The sequence below is a fragment of the Chiloscyllium punctatum genome, unplaced genomic scaffold, assembly GCF_047496795.1.
Source record: "Chiloscyllium punctatum isolate Juve2018m unplaced genomic scaffold, sChiPun1.3 scaffold_133, whole genome shotgun sequence".
Taxonomy (NCBI): domain Eukaryota; kingdom Metazoa; phylum Chordata; class Chondrichthyes; order Orectolobiformes; family Hemiscylliidae; genus Chiloscyllium; species Chiloscyllium punctatum.
Genome location: NW_027309867.1, coordinates 503,193 through 512,430, shown reverse-complemented (window position 1 = coordinate 512,430; position 9,238 = coordinate 503,193). Strand labels below are relative to the sequence as shown.

The 9,238-nt window shown below is 44.9% G+C and overlaps 1 long non-coding RNA gene across 1 annotated transcript in view; it reads left to right on the top strand.

The window, feature by feature from the left end:
• Window positions 1–2,331: 2,331 nt before the first annotated feature.
• The window catches only part of LOC140471630 (uncharacterized), a 30,781-nt gene continuing 23,874 nt past the window's right edge, over window positions 2,332–9,238 (top strand). Inside the window, exon 1 of the long non-coding RNA XR_011957119.1 lies at window positions 2,332–2,523. This is a non-coding gene — a long non-coding RNA (uncharacterized lncRNA). The remainder of the gene's footprint in view (window positions 2,524–9,238) is intronic.

The window sequence follows — 9,238 nt, the reverse complement described above, 5'->3', positions numbered from 1 at the left end:
ACCATAAATGCAGAATAGATAAGGTTGGGGGAGGCTAGTTGCGGTAGAGGGATATTTGAAATTTCAGAAGCATTTTGACAAGTTTTCACAGGGGCAAATCTTAGCTCGTGAGAGAATAGGGCCCCTGAAAGGTCAATGAGGCTGTCTGTGTGGAATCACTGCTGATGGGTGAGATACTGAACACATATTTTGTTTTTGGATTTACTGTGGTGAAAGACATGGAAGCTCGGAAACTTGGGAAAATACATAGTGATGTCTTGAAAAGAGTGCACATTGGAGAACAGGAGGTGCTGGATGTCTTAAAATGCAATAAGTTAGATAAAACCTTGGGACATGGTCAGATGTATCCCAGCGCCTTGTGAGAAGCGAGGGAAGAAATTACAGGGCCCCTTCCAGAGATATTTGTTGCATCGACAGCTACTACGGACCAGTGAGACTGATGGCAGGGTGATAAGGTGTTGGACGAGATTCTGAGAGAAACGATCATCGTGCATTTGGAAAGGTAAGGACAGATTAATGATCATCAGCATGGCTTTGTGCACGGGGAATCATGCCTCAAACCTGAGTGTGGAGGTAGACAAGTGAGACGTCAAAGCAGAGCAGTACACGATGTCCACATGAAGGTTATCAAGGCCTTTGACAAGGTTCTGCATGGCAGACTGGATCGTAAGTTTAGATCACACATAACCAGGGAGCGCTCACTAATTGGATACAAAACAGGATTGACGGTAGGAGACAGAGCATGTTCATAGAGGGTTGCCACTCAAACTGCAGGCCTGTGACCAACGGCGTACTATAGGGTTCGGTGCTAGGTCACTGTTGTGCATCATTTGTATAAACAGTTTGGCTGATAGTACAGGAGTCATGGTTAGCAAGTTTGTGAGTGAGACTGAAATTGGTGATAATGTGGACAGTGAAGAGGGTTATCGAAGAGTACAATGGGATCAACACTACTGCTGGACCAGTGAGGTTAGGAATAACAGGTGGAGAAATCCAAGAAGTTGTATTGTGGTAAAGCAGACCAGGCTGGACTTGTACAATTAATGTTTGGGCCCTGGGTACTGTTGTCAATCAGTGACCCAGGGACGCAGGTACACAGTTTTTTGAAAGTAGCGTCACAGGTAGACAGGCTGGTGAAGCAGGTGTTTGGGAGGGTTACCCTTCATTGGGCAGAGCATTGAGAGTAGGAGTTGGGATGTCATGGTGTATCTGTACAGGACATTAGTGAGGCCTCTGTATAAACATTGTTGATTATCTGGTAAAAATCAACTTGTTCACGTATGTCCTTTAGTGAGGGATATCTGACATTCTTACCTGGTCTGGCTCACATGTGACTCCAGTCACACAGCAATATGGCTGACTCTGAGCTGCCTCTGGGCAATTAGCAGGAGGGCAATGTATGCTGGTCCAACCGGTGACATCCTCATGCCGTGAATGAATCAATGAAAAAATACATATGTCTATCCCTACCTTTGCAAACAGCTCTAGCTACAGCAATCCGTACTGGCTTTGTAATGTTGTTCAGGCCTTTGCCCCTCTCTGTAACACTCTCACCACCTCCAACACCTTCAATCCTCCCTGTTCCACTACTCTGATTAAACACTGACAATGTTTCCTCTTCCTACTGCACTCCTCCACATTTCTAAATGTTAGTTACTTCAGAATTGATCGGTTCTTTTTCATCTCTTAATCAAATCGGCCAAGACCGTCTGAAGTGGGGAAAGAGCATTGGGAAGGTGTTGAGCACCTCGAGACTTTCTGTGGGGAAAACGGGAATCCAGGAGAAAACAGCACAAGGAGCGCGCTGTCACACCTCCACCCCACCCACCCCCTTTCCATGTCCACCTTCTGCCTCAAGTGTAACAGAGTCTGTGGAAGGCCACATCGGTCTGCACAGCCAACTCCAGACTCCCCCATCCCCACTGAGAGTGGGAGAGAGTCAGCCTCATCTGTGAGCCACTGCCAAAGAGATGATGAGATCGGAAGGTTGAATCCCCTCACAATTATCCCAGTGTGTTTGTTACAAATTCAAATAATTCCCTGTTAATGCACTGTCTAATAATGTGCTATCACTCAGTATCTCTCCATCTGGTATCCCTCGCTGTGTGGGTCTATTTACTGCCTCTGTCAGCATTTCTCCCTCTTACAGATGGTCTGAGATCCTGAGTCAACAGAATTGTCCATTCCAGAGAGATGCAGCAGCACAGGCAAGGGATGGAGACTGGGATTATCGAGATCTCTGCTGCACTCAGCGCCACTCTGCATGTGTTCTCCTCATTGCATCAGTCTAATTTCCCATTCTGTCTATTTCTGTCTCATGCAGGTCATCAGGATGTTCCTAACTCCTGTCTCATCCATCACCTCATTGAAACTGGTTGGTCAGCCAGAGAGAGATGGAGAAGGAGATCTGGTACCTTCAGTAATTCCTGCAGTTGTTAAGATCGCTCACAGTAAACAGCACAGGGTGGAGGTAGTAGACTTCTATATTCAGACTTGGAAGACCGGACATAGATACAGAGCTGGGTAAGGAACAACAACATTCTAGGCTTCATTCCCACCATCTTGTGAGGGTCCTGCTTTCATCTCTTCTGTACTGGTCCTCAATGCGACAGCACAGGGGATCGCAGGCATCAATCCTGGCCTATGCTGTTTTAGTGATCTCTGTAATATTCTCCAGTCCCGATAATGCTTCCTCTGTTTGGAATCTCCTCTATGCCGCATCATTCTATGTGTCTTTGTCTCTGTCTCTGTCAGGTTCTCCAGTCCCTAACACCCTAATCCCTAACCTTCTGCAGTAGATACTAAATTCCTTCATCCCTGTAAACCCTAACAGGCCTGTCTATCCCTGTAAGCTTCTCCCACCAATACCACCCTCCATGTATTTGTCTTTAACCACCCCATCGGTACCTACCTATGTAACCTTCTCCAGCTCCTACAACCCTTCCTTAGCTGTGAAAAATTTGTAATCTCCTTATCCTTCTCCAATTCTTTGATCTTTATCTTGTTAAATTTCACCCTCATTCCCGACACCATACCCCTCCCGACCATAGGAACCTCTTTCAGTTTGTGCAACGCTCCCCATTTGTGTAACTGTCTCCATCCCAGTAACCTGGCATTCTCCATTGCCTTCCTATCTATGTAGCCTCCAGAGCCCAGAAGCCTTCTTATATCTGTAAATGTCTTCAGTCAAGACAACCTTCCATATCTCTGTTAGTATACACAATAATCTCCGAGATGAAACAGCCCCCTGTCTGTGCTTCTCAGTCTGCCTGCCTCTTCCTATCTCCATCCCTATCTCCAGAATCTAATCCAGCTCCCTCGATCTCTGTAAATTCCTTCAATCCCCAAATCCCTTTGTCCCACTGACATTCTTGAACAGATGTAACTCTGTATAACTCTTAACATGCTTGAGCCCCCGTAAGCCTCCCTATCTCTGTAAACTCTACTCTTCTGTTCAACCCCCCACTATTGAGGAATGACTCCCTGTATTCGCCATAAGGAAGATGGAATGTCAGTGAACAGATATGATGGAACTGTCATTCTGGAAATGAAGCTGCAGAATGACCATCGCTGGGAAGTGAATACTGAAGGGTTGTTGGGATAGAGTCATAGAGTCTGAGAGATGCGCAGCATGGAAACCGACCCTTCGGTCCAACCCATCCACGCTGTGCAGCTATCCCAACCCAATCTAGTCCCAATAGGCAGACTAGGCAAAAAGCCAACACGTTATGAAGGAAGCATGAGGTTAATGCATTAATGAGACAGTCATGTAGATCTGAATATGAAAAGTAGAGCTGAGAATAAGCAAGTAGCAGCAACCTCTATCAGGAATTCTTTTGTAGGCTCCAAACAGTGATGGGAATGTCAATATAGTGACAGTCGGGACACTGAATGTACTTATGGCAAGGGCAATACAGTAACTGTGTGTGACAGTGGTCTCCATGCCGACTGATACAGCAACGAGCCTGTTGGATTGAATTTGTTGGTGTGAATATAAATGGCAGAATTGTAAGGGTGTACGAGGGGTGTACTGGTATAGGGGATATGGTGTATTTGAATTATCAGAAGCCTTTATGAAAGTTTCAATAAGGGCGAAAGAGTAACTTGGGAGAGAATAGGGCCCCTTAAAGATCAATAATGTCACCCATGTGTGGAACCAGAGGAGATGGGTGAGATATTAGACAAAATAGTGTTGTCAGTATTTACTGTGGAGAAAGACATGGAAGCTCGGGAACGTGGGGAAATAAATAGTGATGTCTTGGAAAGAATCCTCAACAGAGAAGAGAAAGTGCTGGAATCTTAAAACAAATAAAGGTAGATCAGTCCTCAGTAGCTCATTAGGTCGATCCTAGAATATTGTGGGAAGCTAGGGAAGAGATTGCAGTATCCCTTACAGAGATATGTATATTATCAACAGGCACAGATAGATGTTGGAAGTCTGGAGGTTGGCTAACGCTGTCCCATCACTGAAGGACTGCAGGGAAAAGCCAGGAAATTACAGCTCAGTGAGCCCAGTGATGGGGAAGTTGTTGGAGGAGATTCTGAGGGAAAGGACCTCCTTACATTTACAAAGGCAAGGGCTGATTCGAGATGGTCAGCATGGCTTTGTGAGTGGAAAACCACGTTTCCCAAACAGGATTGACTCTTCGAGGAGGTGGCCAAAGATAGATGAAGGCAGAGCAGTCAACGTTGTCTACATGGACTTTAGCATCTAATCAAGAGGAAGAAGGAAGCTTACTTAAGGTCGAGGAAGCAAGGATCAGACAGGGTTCCAGAGAGTTACATTGGATGGCACGGTGTCTCAGTGGTTAGCACTGCTACCTCATAGCACCACGGACTCCATTTCGATTACAGCCTTAGGCGACTGTCTGTGGGGAGTTTGCGCATTCTCCCTGTGGGTTTCCTCCAGGTGCTCCGGTTTCCCCCCCACAGCCCAAAGATGTGCCAGTTTGGTGGCTTAGCCTTGCTAAATTACCCATAGTGTTTAGGGATGGGTAGGTCTGGTGCATTAGTCAGTGCAAATGGAGAGTAATAGGGTGGGGGAATGGGGCTGGGTTGGATATTGTTTGGAGGGTTGATATGGAGGTGTTGGGCCAAATGGCCCGTTTCCACACAGTAGGGATTCTCTGAAGGTACCAGGAAAGAACCAAGAGATGGACTTAGGGCAACTAGAAGGGTGCATGAAAAAGCATTGTTGGGAAGGATTAAGGAAAACCGTGAGGCATTCTCCATTTATGCGAGGAACAAGAGCAAGGCCAGAGTGAGGATAGGGCCGGTCAGGGATAGTGAAAGGAACTTGTGCCTGGAGTCACAGGAGGTAGGGGAGGTCCTTAATGAATACTATGCCTCAGTATTCACTGCTGAGAAGGGTCTTGTCGTTTGTGAGGACAGCGTGAATCAGGCTAATGTACGTGAACAGGTGGATGTTAAGAAGGAGGATGTGCTGAGAATTTTGTAAAAGATAAGGACAGATAAGTCGCTGAACCAGACTGGATGCGTCGAAAGTTACTACAGGAACCGAGGGAGTGGATTACTGAGCACCTGGTGATGACCTTTGCAGCCTCACTGTCCACTGGAGTCAGACCAGATGATTGGAGGCAGGAAAATATTATTCCCTTGTTCAGGAAAGGGAATATCCTGGGAATTGCACACCTGTCAGTCTTATGTCTGTGGTATGCAGATTATTGGAGAGGTCTCTGGGAGACAGGATTTATTATTCCTTGGAAAACCATAGTTTGATTAGAGATAGTCAGTATGGATTTGTAAGGGGCAGGACATGCCTTACAAGTCTTATTGAATCTTTAGAGAATGTGACAAAACATCTTTATGGCTCATTCAGAAAGTATAGAGGCATGGGGTACAGGGAAACCTGTCTGTCTGGATACAGGATTACTGGCCCACAGAAGACAGAGGGTGATGATAGATGGAAAGCATTCATCCTGGTGCTCAGTGACCAGTGGTTTTCTGCAGGGAGAGGTTACAGGACCTCTGCTGTTTGTGAGTTTAGGAATGACTTGGACGTGTGATTAAAAGAGGGGTTAGTAAGTTTCCCAATGACACAAAGGTTGGTGGAGTGGTTGATCGTGTGGAGGGCTGTTGTAGGTTGCAACAGAACATTGACAGGATGCAGAGTTGGACTGAGAAATGGCAGATGGAGTTCAATCTGGGAAAAGTGTGAAGTCATTCATTTTGAAGATTGAATTTGAATGCAGAATACAGAGTTAAAGGCAGGATCTTTAGCAGTGTGGAGGAAAGAGGGATCTTGGGTTCCAAGTCCATACATCTCTCAAAGTAGCCACCCAAGCTGATTGGCTTGTTAAGAAGCAATATATTGTGTGGGATTTCATTAGTTTGGGGATTGAGTTTTAAAGCTGTGAGGTTATGCTGCAGCCCTATAGAGACCTAGTTCGACCCCACTTGGAATATTGTGTTCAGATTTGGTCCCTTCATTGCAGGAAGGATGTGGAAGTTTTAGAGAGGGTGAAGAGGAGATTTACCAGGTTGCTGCCTGTACTGGAGGGCATGTCTTATGAAGAAAGGTTGAGGGAGCGAAGGCTTTTCTCATTGGAGTGAAGAAGGATGAGGGGTGACTTGGTAGAGTTGAACAAGGTGATGAGAGTCATAGATAGAGTCAATAGAGAGAGATTTTTTTAACCCTCATATAAATAGTCATTACAAGGGGGTATAATTTTCGGGTGATTAGTTGATGGTTAAGGGGAGAATTCAGATGTAGGTTCGTTACATACAGAGTGGTGGCTGAGTGGAATGCACTGCCAGCGGTGGCGATAAATTAGATGCATTAGGGACATTTAATATACTTCTGGATAGGCACATGGATGATAATAAAATGAAGGGTATGGAAGTTAGAGTCGTAGAGATGTACAACATGGAAACAGTTCAGTCCAACCTGTCCATGCTGACCAGACATCCCAACCCAATCTAGTCCCACCTGCCAGCACCCGGTCCATATCCCTCCAAACCCCTACTATTCATATACCCATCCAAATACCTCTTAAATGTTGCAATTATACCAGTCTCCACCACTTCCTCTGGCAACTCATTCCATACACATACCACCCTCTGCATGAAAAAGTTTCCCCTTAGTTTTTTTTATATCTTTCCCCTTTCATCCATAACCTATGCCCTCTAGTTCTGGACACTCCAAACCCAGGGAAAAGACTTTGTCTTTTTTTCCCTATCCATGTCCCTCATAATTTTGTAAACCTCTATAATGTCACCCCTTCGTCTCCGACGCTCCAAGGAAAACAGCCCAAGTCTGTTCAGCCTCTCCCTATTGCTCAAATCCTCCAGCCCTGGCAACTTCCTTGTAAATCTTTTCTGAATCGTTTCAAGTTTCCCAACATCTTTCCGATAGTAAGGAAACCAAAATTGCACGCAGTATTACAACAGTGGCCTATCCAATGTGTTGTACTGTCGCAACATGACCTCTCAACTCCTGTACTCAATACTCTGACTAATAAAGGAAAGCATACCAAACGCCTTCTTCACTATCCTATCTACCTGCGACTCCACTTTCAAGGAGCTATGAACCTGCACCTCAAGGTCTCTTGGTTCAGCAACACTCCCTAGGACCTTACCATTAAGTGTATAAGTCCTGTTAAGATTTGCTTTCCCAAAGTGCAGCACCTCGCATTTACCTGAACTAAACTCTATATGCCACTTTTATTTTTGATCTTATGGTCGGATAAAAGATTGGCATGTCATCATGGCCGAAGGGTCTTGTTCTGTACTGTTCTGTGTTCTACATGTCGGATGGTAAGCTGGGTAATTAGCTCAGATGAATGTAAAACGTTATAGCGTTCAGGAGGAGTTAGTCAACTGGACAGAAAATTGGGCTTGATGGTTGTAGACAGAGGGTTGTGGGAGAGCTGTTGTTTTTCTGACTAGAGGCATGTGACCAGCGGTGGAGTGGTTCCACTGTTGTTTGTCATTTGGATAAATGGTTTGGATGGGAATATTGTTAAGTAAGTTAAATAAGTTTTTTGGGTGACACAGAAATTGGTGGTAAACAGGACAGTGATGAAGGTTATCTGTGATACAACAGGATGGACAGTACTGCTGAGATAGTGAGCTGAAGAATAGCTGATGGAGTTTAATTAGATAAACGTGAAGTGTTCCATTTTGGTGAAACAAACCAGGGTGGGACCTGTACAGTTAATGTTCGGGCCCTGGGTAGTGTTGTCAGTCAGTGACCCAGGGATGCAGGTACACAGTTCTTTGAAAGTGGTGTCACAGGTAGACAGGCTGGTGAAGCAGGCGTTTGGGGTGGTTACCTCCATTGGGGAGAGCATTGAGCATAGGATTTGGGATGTCATGTTGTATCTGTACAAGACATTGGTCAGGTCACAATAAAAGCGTTGTTGATCAGTGGGAAGAACACATCTGGTTCACTGACCTCCTTTTGTGTAGACCATCTGACATTTTAAACTGGCCTGACTAACATGTCACTCCAGACCCATTGCAATATGACTAACTCTGAGCTGTCCTCTGGGTAATTAACAGTGACTCCCACATCCCATGAATGAATAAATAAAAATACATATGTCCCTCTCTACCTCTACAAACCCCTCCAGCTGCAGCAAACTGTACTGGCTTTATAACATCGTTCAGGCCCTGACCACTCTCTGTAACACTCTTACCACCTCCGGCACCTTCACCTCTCCCTGTTCCATTTGTGACATTGAACCCTGACACTGATTCCCTTTCCCACTGCTCAACTCCTGCTGGCAGACCCTTTGCAATCCCTTTAACTCTTACTCCTAAAACACTCTCTCACTTCAGGATTTTAAGTACTTTTTGGTGATCTTCTAAGCCTCATAATCTAATATGATACATTTTGTCCTAAGTGAGGCGCCAGTGGGAATTTCTTGCTGAGGTTTTGTCTGTTTCAGTGTAATGTTCTTTTGTTGAGTGATTTACACTGTCCTTTCAAATGTTTTCCACTGTCCATTTACAGGCACATATTTCAATCTGTTTAGCCTATTTACCTTGGTCAGTTCTCCTCTCAAACCCATGTCACTGGCTGTTTTTGTTTCGAGTTGTAGCATGTCCTTCTGTGATTCACTTTAAAACTTTATATTACTTTAAACTGAACTTTATCACAATTTCCCTGAGTATCTCTCCAGGTGACATTACTCATTCAATAAGTTACATCACACAACGATCGCTCTGAGATAGTTATGTCCCTAGCCAGTTGCACAATTTATTATTCAAAGAA